General features: G+C 45.7%; 1 protein-coding gene across 2 annotated transcripts in view; it reads left to right on the top strand.

The window, feature by feature from the left end:
- Positions 1-6,554: 6,554 nt before the first annotated feature.
- DLK2 (delta like non-canonical Notch ligand 2) overlaps positions 6,555-18,099 on the top strand; it is a 46,295-nt gene continuing 34,750 nt past the window's right edge. The window contains exon 1 of one of the 2 annotated variants that reach the window (XM_060244392.1): positions 6,555-6,574. The gene's annotated coding sequence lies outside the window, so the exon portion shown is untranslated. Of the gene's footprint in view, positions 6,575-6,613; positions 7,009-18,099 lie in introns of those variants that run through there. The other variant, XM_060244389.1, reaches the window with a different exon arrangement.

Below are 18,099 nucleotides of genomic sequence, written 5' to 3'. Positions count from 1 at the left end.
TTTGTTTGTTTCTCCAAGTATGTTTTCCAGACTCTTCCATATCTACCCAGAGGTCCTGAAAATTTCCTGGTCATGCCTCATTGATGTTGGAAGGAAGGCCTCCCCCAAAACCCCATCCAAACTGAGTTATGGAGAAAACGTATTTCCAGGGAAATTCCTCTGCCTAGCAAAAAGCTGGTTGACCCAGCTGATCACAATAGCAGCCCCACTGCCACTTCCAAGTTGTACTTCCAAATAAAAAGAATTCCTTTTGGCTGCAATAGAAACAGATTTTCCTGTGAAAAGATTGTCATGCATAGAGCACGCAAACTCTCCATGAATTCAAGAAAGAAGACCTTTTGTTAGACTAAGGGAGGAGGGGAACAAGGAATTATTCAGGAAATGGTTTTTGTATTGTAATAATGTAGCCAGTATGGACTGCCCATCTCTGGCCATGCTCTTACCTATGTCTGAATGTGTGCATCTTAATCACCTAGGCCACAATAAGTTGCTTGCCATAAAGTCACATGAATTGATTCAGTCTATAGCATGTCGCTTACATACGTCCCTTGCATATCTAATTAGGGCTAGTCCTTTAAAGGGTCTTGAGGTTATAAAACAGATGGTGTTATATCATAAATACTTAGCTATGATCAGGCTGTAAAAACGCCTTACTATATTATCACCTATTATCTATGGATAAAGTAGTTGGGGTGAACACGAGTGTGTAGATAGCCTGAAAGAAAATAAAAAAGAGTGGCATGTAGGAATCATGCCCTGAGAAGCTGCTTGGTTCTCAGGTCTCACAGAGACCACAGACAGGAATGTGGGTGCGACCATGCGCCTGGCATACCAGCCAGGAGCCCCGCATTCCACATTTTGTCTGAAGAGTCAAAAGGGCACAGGCATGTCACATCCGTGTTCAACCACATTCTCACTCTTTATGCTGACCCTTGCAGTATTGACAAATTGATGACTTTATTGAATCCTGTAAACAATAGTCTGTCCCCCTTGAACAGATGCATCCTGTTGTTTGTTTAAACACTATGTACTAAGCAAATATGTAGCTTCAAGACAGGATGTATAAATAAAATAAGGGTTGGCTGAAAAGTCAGACCTCTCTGCTTCCACAAGATACATGGGTCGAGTGATCATTCCTTCAAGTGGCTTTTGATACAATTGAACATAGTATCCTTCTGAAGAGGCTGGCTGGGTTGGGAGTAGGAGGCACCATCCTTCAGTGGTTTTGTTGTTACTTGACCAATTCCAGATTATGTTGGGGGACTGCTGTTAAACCCATGGCCAGGCTACTGTCAGAGGTTGGTTACAGGGACTGAATCAGCCCCTAGTGCTGAAAGATCCACACTGGTTATCCACTTGTTTCCAGGCACAATTAAAGACTCTGGGTTTTACTGCTAGGCCCCTAAATGGCTTGCTGCCATGGTACCTGAAGAACTGTCTCCTACCATAATATTCACAACCCGACCACTTAAGAGCTGCCTCATAAGCCCTGCTCTCTGAGACCCCACCTTCAGAGGTGAGGTGGGTGGTGAACAGAGACACGGCATTTCCTGTAGTAGCACCTCACCTTTGGAACACCTTCCCCCTTGAGGTTCACCTGGCATGTATTTTATTTTAGGTGCCAGGCTAAAACACAGGTTTTTTAAAACTCAGACTTTTAATTAGGGGTTTTAGCTTATCAGCTCTGTTTTATGGATGGTTTTCTGCTGCTTATGTCTAATAGTTTATTAGATTCCTGCCAAGGAATTGTTGATAAGAGCAAGGAATTGTTCTTAAGATTCCTGCCAAGAAATTGCTCCTATGAGTGAACACCTATAGCAATGCAATGTGTAAATGCATGATATGCTTACCAACCTTAGCACTATCTTAAAGAAGCTTATTCAGAAACAGGTCCCACCTGCTACCTAGTAAATGCATTTAGGATTGCTGCAGAATAGTTCATAGGGAAGCAGGGAATAATGCATTCTAACATTATCATTCCAACAGCACCTATGTAAGGGGAGTCCTGGCAAATCATTAGTACAGTTCCATACAATTGCACCAGTCTAAGCCCACTGACTCACTGGAGCAGCTTTGCATAGGACTGCACTGTAAGTGACTAGCCTCTCACTGTTGACTGATGTTTGTTCACCACTATGAATGGGAAGGGCCCCTGCTGTTTCATTTACAACTAAAGGCTGAAGCTATTTAGTCAGTATTGAGTCAGCATGCTAATTATAATATTTATCTTCCTTTATAATAATGGCACGATGAAATCCAACCAGCATCCCTCTAGAATCCAATTTATTATAGCCTTAGGGGACTCTTCTTCAACTAAGCTAGGTTAAAAAAAACCTGTAGAGCATTTAACACTCCTTTTAGCTTTCAGGAAACATGTCTAGAATGATGGCTGCTTGCTGCCCCCAACCTAGAGTAAGCAAAAGTCCATTTCTCACCCTTGATTTACAGCTATTCTACACAGTGGATGGGTGGTGCTTCCCCCCACCCCCTTGCTCTGGTATGGTGACTGAGATTGATCTCCAGCAAAGTTTCTTTGTGGCCTTGGTCACAGTTTAGGGAGCTTCAATATAACATAATATTTCAATTAGGTTTTCATCCTACTCTTCCATCACGAAGCTTGAGGTATTAATTTAATTTATTAATTTATGTTATTTATAGCCTTCCTTTCTCATAGGGATTTAAGGTGAATTACACATAGTGAGTCAATACAATCAGCAAAGTGGGACATTCACATGTCCAATGATTTAGGATTTTAGAAGTCTAGAACCATGAGAAAGAACTGAAGCATAGCATAAGTATTATAATGACTGGTTAAGTAGTACAGAGATTACATAATAGGATCCTACTACAATAAGCTATTCACAGCACTGTAGACCACCATCCCAATCATTTATCCAGATGAGTCTGTGAACCAATTTGTACAGTGCAACCCTATTATATACAACTCCTCCATTTTATTCACACAACAACCTTGTGAGGTGGGTTACGTTGTGTGAGAGAGGGAGAGAATAATCAGTCCAAGGTCACACTGTGAGCAAAGGAGAAATTTGAATCTAGGGCTCCTAGGCTCTTAACAACTATTCTAACCACCACAAGCACAATAACTCCTGTGGCCATAGTTGCAACTAGTATTACAGGAGATTTTAAGGACCTGCACATAGAACTGGGATTGAAAGATCTGAGGTGGGATGTGCAGAACCCCGGAACACATCTCTCCACTGCCTTGTGGACACCCTGGGGGAAATGTCACTAGTCTTTAGGCTCCTCAGAGGCAGAGCCCCATTTTAAAAACACGCCATACACACACATTTGAGAGGTTCTGGAGGGTTACTGACTAAAATATGCTACAATTTTAAAGTGTGTGTGTGTGTATAAATTAATTACTTTAAAAAGGCAATCTTAATGAAGGAAAGGACACAAGGAATTGGCCACAACCAAAGAGCAGTAGTTCTGTGCCCCTCTTATGACTTTTTGTGCCCACCCTTTCTCTTTCCCTTACCCTGTCCTGCCACACTGTCAAGCCAGATGTGGATAAACCTAAATTTTCTAGGAGTCTCTTTTCTCAAATTCAGTAACACAGGTGGGGTAGCCAACTATCTAGCAGTTAGTCAGGAGGCCAGGAAATGTGACTGCAATGGCCATAGGTCCATAGGTGTCTTCATGTGTAGAAGCAGCGATGACAGGGGTCCGTCAGCTGGCTGCTTCCTGCAGAGTTTGTGCATAGTGCAAAGATTCCATTCACTCTGTGGTAGGCTCACCCTATATGCAGGTTGAGGCTGGATAGCCAGTGTGTATGGAATTAAGGGTTTTGCTTTGCAGGTACTTTTATGCCATGTGGCTGCACTCCGCATGTGACACATCATGATCTGGATTACCTTGGTTGATCAGTGTAGGCGCTGGTGGTGTGTGCCTTTAAGCAAAAGCTTGAGCACAGTAACTTATTTGCAAGTCTACTGAATCAATTAACAAAATCATCCACCACAATCCAGCATACAGTGATAAACACCTCAATTCCCTCCCTTCTAACATGTATTAATTTACATAATCCTGACCACATTGTGCCAGACAACAGATTACACAGCACCATAATCTCATCTGTAATTCTTCCTATTTGAAAGAGAGAGCCAGTTTTAGCAGGCAGTCTTTGGGTCCAGGGTGACAGACAACAATAGGAGAGGGTTGCTGTTATGCTAGGCGGCAACACGTGCAAAGTTATATTTGAATAAAGCCAGCCTCTACAGGTTGACTGATGGCTGGAAAGGTGAAAATTATAAATGAAGAGCCAAAAGCTGTTCCATCTTTCCCTACATTCTCTCTCTCTTCTCCCCTCTTGCACATACACACACCTACTGCCCAGGGAAGCTATTTGTAAGCAATCCAGGGCATCTGGGGAATGAAGTACTGAACAAATACCAAAGCAAGCACATGCATGTGCTCACACTCTCACACACACACACACAAACAGTGTAGCAGCAGAGTCAAATATAGACCACGAGGAAGGAGAAACAATGGCAGGGCATTGGGTTACATTGCTGCAGGGCCAGCAGGCTGCTTGTGTTTGTTGCGGCCCTGGATGGAATGGGAAAAGAAGAGGGAGGGCATGGAACGGGGGTGGTAGGGAGAACATTTGTTTCAATTCATAAAGCCCAACTTGGCATTGGCTCTGCCTCTGTGTGTGTGTCTGCATGCACGCGCTCAAGACTGACCTGGAGTGTATGCCAATTTATGAGACGCTAATTTGAGTTGGCAGCTTAGTGTGGTTTGTGGTCTTTCTCCAGCTGGTTTCCGCTGCCCCCCCTTTCAGGATTAGTAGAGTAGGCAGAGAGTTTTTCACAAAGTTCCTGAGCAGCAAAGTGCTTTTCTTTTTGTACTGTGGAGTGTGTCTTAATGGAAGGGATGCCATGGTATCATACTGACTCCTTCCCTTTGCATTTGCGATGTACCACTGGCCCCTGGAGCAGGCTGCATCCCCCAAGAGAAAGGGAAGTGACATCAGCTGATTTCAGCATGTAATCTTTGTGCCTTGTAAGTGTAAATGGTGACAGCAGTTTGTAACGGTAGCCTGACAAGAAAGCAAGAAAGGACTATATCTTTGAACATGTTGTTGTGGCTGCAGCAACAAAGCTCTTCCTAATTATGACCCAACAGCATGTTAGTCTGAAAAGCCTTGATGGAGATATGACAGCAGTTAGAAAAAGCCACTAAGCACCAGAGGATCTTTCTAAGGCTCTTTGCTGTCTTCTGGGGGAAAGACCAGGGGTTCAAGAAATCTGTTCTTCTCTGTGTGAAACCTATCTGGTGTAAGAAAATTTCTGGAAACTTGGGTTAATGTACAGCTGTTCAACCTGTTAAAAGTTTCTCCCCCCCCCCACTTTCTCACTGCAATTTTAACGTAAGTTTTCAGGGCTAGACAAGAAGTACAGGTATTCATTTGTTCTTTCAGTAGCTGTTTACTTCTGATAAAATTAGCTGACCTTCAAGATCCAATGATGAACCAGATTCAAGAAAGAGCAGTAGAGACAACCCTTCACTCTTTTTTTAAAGACAAGTCCAGAGAGGAGACACAAGTCCCATTCTTTGTAGATGGTATGATACCAACTGAAATGGTTCTTCTGTAGCTATTTAAATTGCCACTGTATTCAAGGTGTACAGTTAATACTTTGTATTCAGTTAATACTATGTCTTCTGCTTCCATAATAAAAATAACAAGTTTTTACACTTTCTAAGATGTTGGTTCTAATCCTATTTTTCGTACAGAATTATTTATCTTTCGATTGGAAAAAAAAAGATAATTTAGGAGGTTTCTGAGATGAAACAATAACACAGGGATCTTTTGCTCTGTGTAACAAAAGAGGTCCCCCTCCCCACAGCTTTTAAGTACATATGATTCACTAAAGTGTAAAACTAAGGGTTTATGCAGGGCAGCATCCTGTCTTTCTAGTGGCTGTCAAACAGATGCCTTTGAGGAGTTCACAGGTGAGGAACAATGCTATTACCTATTGTCAATCCTACCTGTCTCTGAAAACAGAGACTGCATTTCCGTCTGCCATAAGTAGTAGACTTGGCAGACTTTTTTCTTTGCTCAATCTTTTAATAAAAGCTGTTGACACTCATTGTGATCACAATATCTTGTGGCAGTGAGTTCTGCAGGGTAACTGCATGTTAAGTAGCACTGCCTGTTGTTTGAGTCAGACCAGATACCTGTGCACTTCAGGGGGCAACTGGTATATTGAGGGTAGGTTGACCCTATTCATTCTGCCTGCATCGTTCACTATTTTATTAGCCTCCCTCACACTTGCCCCTCAGTTCTTTTTTCCTCCCAGAAGTCCTTGACACAGCAATCTCTTCCAGGATGGGCAGCCCTGAATTCTATCCCTAGCAGCAGCAGTGCGGAAATTACCAGGCCGAAACATGGGGCCAATTCAAGGCCAGATAAGAAAAAGGGAAAGGAGCTCCTGGCCTGATTGGAAGGAGGCGCCAATCCTGTTCCAGGTCCATGGAGAGGCGTCTCTCCTCCTGTCTCTGCCCCCCCACCCCACGCCCGTCCCCCGAGTCTGGGCTGAAGGCGTCGCAGGTGAGAGCCGAGCAGGGCTGAGCGCGCGCGGCAGGGGGTGGGGGGAAGAGGGCTGGTCCTGCTGCGGTTTTGGAGCCCTGGGTTTCCTGGCTCCCTCCTTCTCGCAGCAGTCGGGCTGCGGGAGGCGGAATGTCCCGGGGAGGGAGCAGGGATGTGTAGCCACACGCAGCCCCTGGCAGCCGGCCTGAGCGTGCACGGCAGCAGCAGCAGCAGCAAGAGAAGCAGCCGGAGGAGCGGGGAGGCTCGCAGGCAGCTCCGCCGCGCCTCCCGAACCCCCCGTGCCCGGGCAGGGTTGGGCAGCATGGCAGTCCCATTCTTCCTCCTCCTCCGCTCCCCACGCTAGACTGGGGGCAGCCCCCCCCCCGAGACCCCAGGCTGGCAGGCACGCCCCCAGGGGAGAGAAAGGAGCCATCGCCGCCGCCGCGATCGCCGAGGTGAGGACGAGGGAAGTTCTTTTGGGGGGAGGGGGGATACGAGATGGGAAGGATGTGCGCTCGGAAGGGAGGGCGTTCGGGGGAACCTGGGGAAAAGCGGTGGGGAAAGAGAGGGGGGTGCTGGAGTGGGAGGGAAGGTGGATTGGAAGGGAGGATCCAAAGCACGCGGAGGAGGACAGCTTGCGAAGCGCGGCGGCGGGAAGGGGGCAAGCCCATCTGCCCTACTGATGACCCTCTTGGGGCGCTCACCGGCTTTTTAGGGGAGGGGGTCTTAGCCCGGTGCCACCCCCACCCCCGCGCCTTCATTTTTGTGCTAGGTGGCAGGGGCTGCTGGCGGCTGCTCCGGGCTCGCCCTCGCACGAGGCTCGTGCGCTGCGGAAGGGAGCCGCTCCGTACCTGGAAGGGGGCAGCGATTGTGTGGGTGGGTGTGCAAAGTCAACGGGGGTCTGCCCTACCTTGGGGTGGGGCTCTCGGCGAGGAGGATGTCACTGATGTCTGGCGGCTGCGGCGGGAGCACGTGGGGTTGCGCCAAGCGAAGATTGGGGGGGGGGGGCGGGAGTGGCTTGCTCCCCCCCCCCCCCCACCGCCTCCTGCTTTAAAACACCTTAGTCGAGGGCTGGACTGGAGGCGATGTTTCTGGGCCAGGAATCTCCAGCCCTGGCTGGGATCTGCCTTCCTCGCTCAGGACTGGAACAGAATGCACAACAGTCGGGTTCGGGCAGGCGTGCGGGTTAGGTAATTCTAGGAGAGGAGGTAGGGGAGAGGCCTGGGGCCTTTCACAAGTCCTTCTCTGCATCTGCCTCTAAATAAAAGAGGGTGGGCCCTCTCCAAATTTAAGGGGCCAAAAACAAATAACTTTATAGAAACAGCAACCTATTTATTTGCTTACATCATTTATACCCTGCCTTCCTCCTCATTGTTCTCTGCTGCTCCTCCATTTTATCCTCACAACAACCCTATGAGGTAGGTTAAGCTGAGAGTGTGTGACTGGCCCAAGCTCACTCAGCAAGCTTCCATGGCAGAGGGGATTTGAATCTGAGTCTTCCAGATCATAATACAATACTCCTAGATCAGGGGTGTCAAACTCATTTGTTTTGTGGGCCAAATCTGACATAAATGAGACCTTGTCAAGCTGGGCAATGCGTGTCATAAAAAGTAATGCCAGGTAGCAGAGATATAAACTTCATAAAGGGCCCAGACAAACACAGTTAAAGGTTTTTTAAAAACTTTAAAAAAAATTAAAACATTAGCACTCTTTGGTTTTAAAGGTGCTTTCTTTGTATCTCTCCCATAGGATCTAGGGAGTCAGGCAAAGGAAGCTCTAGCTGTTTCCTTCCTTCCCCAGGGGACCAGGAAGGGCAGGAGGCTCAGCCAATAGAAGGAAGAGCTACTGAGCCAAGCTTGGCAAAGCAAGCTATTCTTCCTCCCCAAGGGAGCAGCCTCAGCAAATGGAGAAAATAGAGGCTGTAGCAAGCCTGGCAAAGCAAGCTATGAATCACAGAATCAGAGTTGGAAGGCACTTCCAGGGTCATCTAGTCCAGGGAAGTCAAACATGTGGCCCAGGGGCCGAATCCAGCCCCTGGAGGGATCCTAATTGGCCCCCGAGCAAGTAGCTGTCATCTGCTTCCTTCTCTCTTTCTCTTGCTTTCTTCAGCATCACAGCTTGCTTTGCAAGGCTTGCTCAATCACATAGGAGCTACAGAGCAAAACCTCTTTTTCTCCATTGGCTGAGGCTCCTCCCTTGGGGAGGAAGGGGGGGAAGGTAGAGCTTGTTTTTCTAGGCTTTCTCAATCGCACAGCACAGCTACTGAGCCAAGCCTCTCTCCCTTCTATTGGCTGAGGCTCCTCCCTCCCCTGTCCCCTGGGGAAGGAAATAAAGATCCACAGCTTCCTTTGCCCAGTTCCCTGGATCCCATGGGAGAAATACAAAGAAAGCACCTTTAAGATCAACGAGTGCTAACATTTTAATCTTGTTTTAAGTTTTTAAAAAAATATTTAATTGTATTTGTGTCCTTCATAAAGTTTATCTCTCTGCTACCTAATCTTAAATAGGTATACACATGGCCTAGCCCAACATGACCGGCCCAGCCCAACATGGCCTGACCCAACAAAATCTCATTTATGTCAGATCTGGCCCTCATAACAAATGAGTTTGACACCCCTGATCTAGTCCAACCTCCTGCACAATGCAGGAAATTCACAAATACCGCCCCCCCACCTCCAAATTTACAGGATCTGCATTGCTCTCAGATGGCCATCCAGACTCTATTTAAAAACCTCCAAAGAAGGAGGGCCCACCACCTCCCAAGGAAGCCTGTTCCACTGAGGAATCGCTCTAACAGGAAGTTCTTCCTAATGTTGAACTGGAAACTCTTGATTTAATTTCAGCCCATTGGTTCTGGTCCTACCTTCTGGGGCCACAAAAAAACAATGATGCAAAAGGAATCAGGAGAGAGGGAGAAGGAAGCAGATGGCAGCCAGTGTTTTGGAGGCCTGATAGGAGCCCCCCGAGGGCCTGATTCGGCCCCCAGGCCACATGTTTGACACCCCTTACATCCTAGACTGACACACTGACCTAGTTCTGATCACTACCCCACACTGGCTGTCTTATTTGCTTTGTAATTCATGGACAGCCATTTCACACATCATGGTATTGGTTATACATCAGTCATAAGTCCCTGGCATAAATCAGTCAGAATGCTGTATATTATACATGCAGTATAATATACAGCATTAGCCAATTCACACTACATTTTGTCAGACCAAGCCTAAAATGCCTAAAAATATAACATGTCAAGTGGTCTGCATGGTCAGGGTCAACAAGGTGCCATGACAATAACCCTGTTGGCTTGTTTTTTACCATTATGGTTAGTCAGATGTTCTTCTACAGTCACATAGTATTCCCCCGCACTTTTTTGTTGTTGTAGAGTCAGAAATTATGAGTATGAAATTATGGATACAGATTTGGTCATCATTGGAAGGTTAACCGCAGAAAGTTCTTCAGAAATTGGAATAACATCCACATTTGGGGATAAAGAATAGATTTTCCCTCTGTTCCCAAATACAACATCTTAATCAGTAATCAATTTGATCTTGTCTCTGTAGGTTTTCAATTTAATTATTCTAACCTTCTAATTCAGTATTATATCTACACATTTCTCCAATGTAGAAACATCCACAGATCCTCCTTAGCACTCACAATCACCTCTCTATTCATCCTCCAGTTTAAAAAGTAGAAAATTCCATTCACAGATTCTTGATTCTATAAATTTTTAAATTGAATATGCTGACTATTCCAGTCACAGATCTCCCATGACCTCAAATTCAGTTAGTTGACCAATAGCACAACCATATGATAACTCATGCATCCATATTCAACCTCACCTGCTGATTTCCAGTCTATTTGACCCAAGGAGATGATTAACTCACCTCCCATCCAGTAATTCAGAATCCCATTCAATGTCTTTAAAAAACAATAGACTCCATCATAATCTAATATCCCTTAAACAGTTAATAAGATTATTTCTATTGCAATATTGAAAATCTATTGCAAAATTGAAATGCTTGGGACTCTTTAGCTTGGAGAAACGTCGACTGCGGGGTGACATGATAGAGGTTTACAAGATAATGCATGGGATGGAGAAAGTAGAGAAAGAAGTACTTTTCTCCCTTTCTCACAATACAAGAACTCGTGGGCATTCGATGAAATTGCTGAGCAGACAGGTTAAAACGGATAAAAGGAAGTACTTCTTCACCCAAAGGTGATTAACATGTGGAATTCACTGCCACAGGAGGTGGTGGCGGCCACAAGCATAGCCAGCTTCAAGAGGGGTTTAGATAAAAATATGGAGCAGAGGTCCATCAGTGGCTATTAGCCACAGTGTGTGTGTGTATATATATAAAAATTTTTTTGACCACTGTGTGACACAGAGTGTTGGACTGGATGGGCCATTGGCCTGATCTAACATGGCTTCTCTTATGTTCTTCTGTTCTCCACTCGTGCTTAAGTAATAAAAGTAACTCTGAAGCATCCTTCAGTATGTATTGAGGTACTGAAATTGTTGCTTTAAGTACATTGTTTTGAGAGAAATAATTAGAACAAAATATTTGTATTATGATGGCATTGAACTCAAGAGGTCATGCCTCTGCTTTGGAGACTGTATTGGGAATGGAAGGAAGAAATAACCTTTTCAATGACATGTGATATTCAGCCAAGGTCTTAAGTTAGGACTCCTAACAGCTCCAGAGAGGTTGGCTGCCAACTGTTCATCCCTAATCCATAAATTATTTTATAAGATTCACAGGAATCACTTGGCCATTCCCTGATATGCAGCAGCTGTTCAGCTGCACAGAGCATCACAGCGCAACACTTCAGGGCAGGAAGTGAAAAAGAATCTTCCAACTCATTGGAACAACATTGGGAATTTGGGGAAGTTACAGAGTGTACTTAACTAAAGCACACTAACCAGCATACCTGAGACTAATGAAAACAATAGCCTTTAATAATCACATATAATTGAAAACTTGCCTGATATACCTTTGTAAATTGAATACATTCTGACTTTATCTCAGTCATTCACATCTCTACCTGCCTCTTCTTGGTGTATCTGCACTATAAACTTGTATCGACTGTGCAACTGCTATGAGTCTGACTTCTCTCAACGATTCTTGGAAACTGTAGTTTGATGAGAGTGCAGAGGACTCTAGTATAGATCCTTGGATGAGCTGCTGTTCCCAGGGTTCTTTGTAGAGAGGGAATGACTGTCAAGGCTGTATATGAGTAGGTAAGAGGCATAATATAGTTATGTCTTGCATGGGTGCTTTGAAAATCTTTCATTCATGTAAAGCAAAATTTCTGCTACATTACTTTAAAGCTCTTGAAACAGCAAGGTGTATTTGATTCTCCCTTGGTTAGGAGAAAACTTTTATTCACTTTGTCTTTAATTCTTAATTGATTGCCTCAACTTTATCTTTCATTATGGTCACAGACATATTGACTAACTGTCAATATTGTTAATCCTGCATAGCCAGATGTTGTGAGTAATTCATGAAAAGGATCCACAAGTTGTGTTCCAGTAATGTTGGAGCCTTCCACCACCACAGAGAGGCTTCTACTGGCAGAACACGCTACTTCTGCCAAAACAAAGCTCCTCATACAGGTGGGTGAAAGGCTACTTGCACTCCACCAGCCAAACAAAATGTTTAGATCCCACAGAACATCATTAAATTAGCTTACAATTATTCTGTGATGGATTTGAAGGCTTCAGTCATCTTCTAATATTTATTTCAGAATTATGATTGTCAGAAGCTTTGGCGGTTAAGAAAGCCAGTTTCTCCCCCCCCCCCTTTCACTTTGGCCAGAGCTCTAAAAAAATAAAACAGAAGATTAATGAGTCAATCCAGTGATGTCTTTACCTATGTGATGAGTCCCAATATATACTGCAAGGCTGCAACTCAGTGGGTAGACTTAGGCTTTCCCCAGTCTAACCTACCTACTATGTGTTTTGCCTTCTTTGGAAGAAGGGGAGGGACCATTGCTGAGTGGTAGAACATGTATTTAGCATGCAAACAAAGGTACAAGATTCAATTTCTGACATCTCCGTGAAAAATGATTTTAGGTTGCAGAGCTGAGAAATACCCGTGTCTAGTTCCTTGGAGAGCTGCTGCTAACTGGAGTAGGAAGGTTCCATGTTTTTATTCCACCCTCTGTCCAAGTTGGTCAGGTCAGCATACACAATTCTCTAATCCGCTATTTTATCCTCAGAACAACCCCATAAGATATGTTAGGCTGAAGAATGTGACTTGCCCAAGGTCACCCAGTGAGCATGAAGGCAGATTTAAACCCAGGCTTTTCTACTTTTAATCTGACATGTTGCTGCACCCAATTGGATCTTGATTCATTGTTAGATAAATCCATTGTCTGATTCCATAACAAATGACTTCATACTTCATCAGGGTAGGATACAAATGCAACAAATAAGCCAAAGCATCTTAAGAACCTGTTTTAGAAGGATAGATTATAGTGTCCCCCCCTCCCCCCCTCAAGGTGCAGCCAGTTTATGGCAACCCTGTAGAATTTTAAAGGCAGGAAACATTCATAAGTGGTTTGCCATTGCCTGCCTCTGCATCAGAACCCTGGACTTTCTTGGTGGTCTCCCATCCAAATACTAACCAGGGCCAACTCTGCTTAGCTTCCAAGGTCTGATGCAATCAGGCCAGCCTGGGCATCCAGGTCAGGGCAGAAGGATAGGTGGTGGATGGAAATGCAGAAACACTTCAGTTTGCTCTTCAGGGTGACAAGCTGCAACTCATCCACAATGTTTGGAGTTGTCAAGCGCCAATATTTCTCAATAAGCAGTCTTTTGTTTTAAATCAAAGCTGTTTTATTGTTAGAAATTCAGAAGCTGTACCAAGGACACAAGCCTTGGGAGTAATGACGTATACAGGGTTACACAGTTGCTATATAGCATATCTTCAAAGGTTAGATTACAGATGCATAATTGAGTCACGGGTTCAAAGATTGCTAAACACTGGTGACCTGCTCTATGAGCTTTTTCACACAGCCTATGTATTCTGGTATGGAAGCTGGTCAGTTACTGAACAGTAATGGGTTTCTGCTGGCATTTCAGACAGACCCGACTCAGTAACTGGCTGCTACCGGAATACTCTCACCTTTTCACACAGTCCCGCGGCTGTCCCGGTAGTGAGGCATGCCTGAGTCGTTATTAACAAAGAGCAGCTTTTTCCAGTTTTCAACCCCTTCTTCCGGGTTGAAATCGGTATGGGGCGCTGTGTGAAATGTCCAGTATCTAATCCAGGAGCAGATCTCTGGCTTTTTTTTTTTTTTGGAATGTCGCTGGGATCCACGTGTTGGAAGAATAGTTGAGCTAGTCTTTTAGCCATGGGTATTTGAGAGCATGGAATGAAGTGGGCTTGCTTAGAGAAAGTGTCCACTACTACAAGAATTACAGTCTTCCCCTGACAGGGGGAAGCTCTACGATAAAATCCAATGAGACTATTGACCACGGTCTGGTTGCTGTTTCCAGTGGTTGTAACAACCCTGGAGGCTTTCCCCCACGTCTCTTAGCCATCAAGCATATTGGGCACGAAGCAACATAATTAGAGATGTCTTTTTTCATAAATGGTCACCAAAATTGTCTAGTCACTAGATGCAGAGTTTTTACATATCCGAAGTGCCCAGATAGCTTGCTGTCATGACACAATTGGAGCACCTCTTTTTGGAGGCTCTCTGGTACGTAAAGTTTACTGTCCTTGTACCAGAAACCCCCCTCCCCTTTCTTTACCCCCTCGGGTATTGCATCTCCTTCCTTTTCCACTTCAGCAATCATCTTTCTCACCCCCCCCCCATTTCTCTTCCATTTTTTTGCACTTTGCTTATGAGTGGGTAGTTACCACTCCTCCTAATTGGCTGAGGGAGATGAGTGAATCGATCACCTCCTCCCTTTGGCTGTTATGTTGGGGACATCTGGATAATGCATCGGCAAGAAAATTCTTAGATCCCGGGATGTGCTTCAGTTTAAAATCGAATTTAGCAAAGAATCCCGTCCACCGGATCTGTTTCTCAGTCAGTTTCCTGCGACCAGTAAGGGCTTCCAGATTCTTATGGTCTGTTCATATTTCAAACAGGACCCTCGCCCCTTCTAGCCAAGAAAGTGTCTTTAGTGCGAACGTTACAGCAAAAGCCTCTTTATCCCACACTGACCAATTCCTCTGATCTTGAGAGAATTTTTTAGAGATGTAAGTGCACAGTTTTAGGAACCCCCCCCCCTCGTCTGGTTGCATGAGAATTGCCCCCACAGCGACTTCGCAGGCATCACATTGGACCACGAAGGGTTTTAATTCATTGGGGTGAATCAGGATAGGTTCGCTGGTGAACAACCTTTTTAATTTGTTGAAGGTTTTCTGACAATTTTCTGTCCAATTTAATTTTGCTCTTGGCCTCTGGACCTTTCCCCTTTGTTTTGAGAAGGTCCGTCAAGGGGAGCATGGTATGTGCAAACCCTTGTATAAAATTACGATAAAAATTTGCGAACCCGATGAAGGATTGGAGCTGTTTACGTGTCCTCAGGGGTTCCTAATCTAGTATTGCTTGTATTTTGGCGGGGTCCATTGCCAAACACCTCCCCAACACTCTGTAACCTAAGTAATCCAATTCGGTCTTATGGAATTCACACTTGGATAATTTTGCATACAGTTGATTTTCATAGAGGATTGCTAAGCCTTCCCTCACTAATTTCACATGGGAGGGGAGGTCGTTTGAATAAATAATTGTATTGTCCAGGTACACCACTACCCCTTGGTACCAATGTTTTCACAGGACCTCATTTATAAAGTTCATTAAAACTCCCAGGGCCCCTTGTAGCCCGAATGGCATGACTAAGTATTTGAATTGTCTCATCGGTGTGTTAAATGCCATCTTCCATTCATTCCCCTCTTTTATGCGTACCCGGAAGTAAGTGTCTCTTAGATCCAGCTTGGTGAAAATCTTTTCCTCTGACATGGTGCTTAATAAATCCTTTATTAGGAGTATGGGGTACGCATTCGAGGTCTAAATCGCATTGATCCCCCTAAAATCCGTACATAGCCTGAGCCCCCCCCCGTCTTTCTTCTTCCTAAACAGCACAGGGGCAGCGTGGGGGGCTGTAGCCGGTCTGATGAACCCCCGCTTTAAGTTCTTGTCCAGGAACTTGCGAAGTTCTGCTTTTTCAGCCCACTCCATGGAGTATAGTTTAGCTCGAGGGAGGCTCTGCCCTGGAATTAGTTCTATAGCACAGTTCGTATCTTGATGGTGGGGAAGCTCATTCGCTTCTTCTTCACTAAACACTTATTTAAGTCTCTGTACTCATGGGGAATTGATTTCACCTCTTCTATATTGAGGCATAGTTTTTAATTTGGGGGTGGTGGTTCCGGACCCCACTCCATGTTCCATTGGTGGGACTCACATCTCCCATCTCTAAAGTCTATGATTTGGTCCTCCTATTTTACGTTGGGCTCATGTTTGGCCAACCATCCTACTCCCAGGACAATGTCAAATGACGAAGAAGGGGCCACAACAAAAATTTCTGTATCCCAGTGGTCTTCTGTTCCCATTGGCATCCCTTGGGTTTGCTCCGTACAGAGTTGCCCCTTCATCCATTTACTCAAATTGTATGGGGTGTGGGAGTGGACTCGAAGGGAGTCCAAGAGCTTCTACTAGTTTGGGTGTGATTATGTCTCTGGTACACCCAGAATCTAGTAGTGCTCGGGCATGTATAAAAAGTTTGAGGCTAGAATTCAGTAAAGTCAGTGTGATGAAAAACAAGGTCCCAGTAATTCTCACCCTCAGCAGTGCCGTTAATTCCATGACCTGCTGCTCAGCACCTCTCAGTGCAGGTCACCCTCATTTCCTGCCGGCTCGTCTTCCCAGGCGTCTTCTCCCAGCTCATCAACAACAATGATTTCTTTCTCCCATGGGGTTGCCGACGCCAAGCTGCCCTTAGCGGGTTCTTTCGCTCTTCCCTCCACCTTTTTTGCCTTGGGTGCGCTGGTCTTTGGAGTGGGTGCCGCTCAGGGCAGTTGGCCGCCATATGGTTGGGGTCACCACACTGAAAGCAACATCTAGGGGTGGATGGTTTAGTTGTTCCCCCAGACTGACTTGCTTTCCACCCTTCTGCTTTTGCCCCCAGCCGAGACTCACATCCCCCCTTATCCCCTTGCTGTTGTTGACGCTGGAGAGCCACTCTCTTCATGTTGGTTTTCACCTCACCCACCAGTTGCAGCCACCCTACCAGTGTGGTAGGGCGAGCCTGTTGAAGCACTCGATCCAGTACGCTGGCATTCAGGCCCCTCTGGAATTGCTCTATCTTCCCCATGGGAGAAAGAAATCATTGTTGTTGATGAGCTGGGAGAAGACGCCTGGGAAGACGAGCCGGCAGGAAATGAGGGTGACCTGCACTGAGAGGTGCTGAGCAGCAGGTCATGGAATTCCACCCTTGCACCTTGGCCGCGTTGGCTCGGAATTCGGCTGCATACTCTTTCACAGCTTTGGGCCCCTGTTGTAGGTCCCTCAGGTCTGTGCTCGGGTCTCTTGCAAAGGATCTTCATACTGCATCAGAAGGGCTCGTAGGAACACTGCTACCATGTCTAGTTCAGGGCTCCTGGTCTCGTACAGGCTTATGTACCATCTCTTGGCAGCCCCCCTCAATTTCGAGCCTAAGTAATCCACTCTGTTAAATTCATCGGGGAAGGTGTGCCCCCAGTAGAACATAAAGCTATTGGCTTGTATTGAAAAGTATTCCACCTCTTTGGGGTCTCTATCAAAGGTGGCATCCAACTCACGGCCTCGCCCGTAATCTCACGGCGGTGGCTGTACCAGCGGCTGAGGTTGCTGGAGCAGCTGCGGCAGTGGTGGGGGGGTTGTGGTTGCCCCCCTCTGTGTGCCTGGTCTAGTTGCTTCCTCACCTCTTGGGCCATAAATGCATTGCTGGCTCACATTTCTTCTCTTAAGCCTTTGGCCATCTCTGCCATTTCTAACCTCATCATTTGGAGGAAGTCCCGTGGGTCAGGGTTTTGTTCTTCCTCCTCATCTGGGATCGGATCGGGGCATCACTCTTCCCGACCATCTCCACCACTTGCCTCCGAGGTGCCCTGGTCACTGTCATCTCCCATCCATTTGCGTAGGGGGGGCAGCGCCAAGATCGCCTCTCTCCGAGCAGATGCTTTGTCCATTAGGCTGGTGGACCTCCTGGGGCCCCAATCCGTTGGGGTTATAAACAGTCACTGTATGTGCAGCAGAGACCCTCGCCCTGCCGGCCTCCTAGCGTCGAGTACGTGTCACGGAGGTTGTCTCGGGGCTGTGTCGGGTCCTTGATCTTCGCCAATTGGTCATTCTGGGTTTTTGAGGGCTTCTCCGTTATCTGGAGCTCTCCGCCATTTGGGTAGAAAGTTTCCAAGTCAGTTACATCCCCAAGTGGGATTACTCCCAAAATGTCAAGCGCCAATATTTCTCAATAAGCTGTCTTTTGTTTTAAATCAAAACTGTTTTATTGTTAGAAATTCAGAAGCTGTACCAAGGACACAAGCCTTGGGAGT

This window comes from Heteronotia binoei, chromosome 1 (assembly GCF_032191835.1).
Source record: "Heteronotia binoei isolate CCM8104 ecotype False Entrance Well chromosome 1, APGP_CSIRO_Hbin_v1, whole genome shotgun sequence".
NCBI lineage: Eukaryota > Metazoa > Chordata > Lepidosauria > Squamata > Gekkonidae > Heteronotia > Heteronotia binoei.
This window is presented reverse-complemented; position numbering and strand designations above follow the sequence as displayed.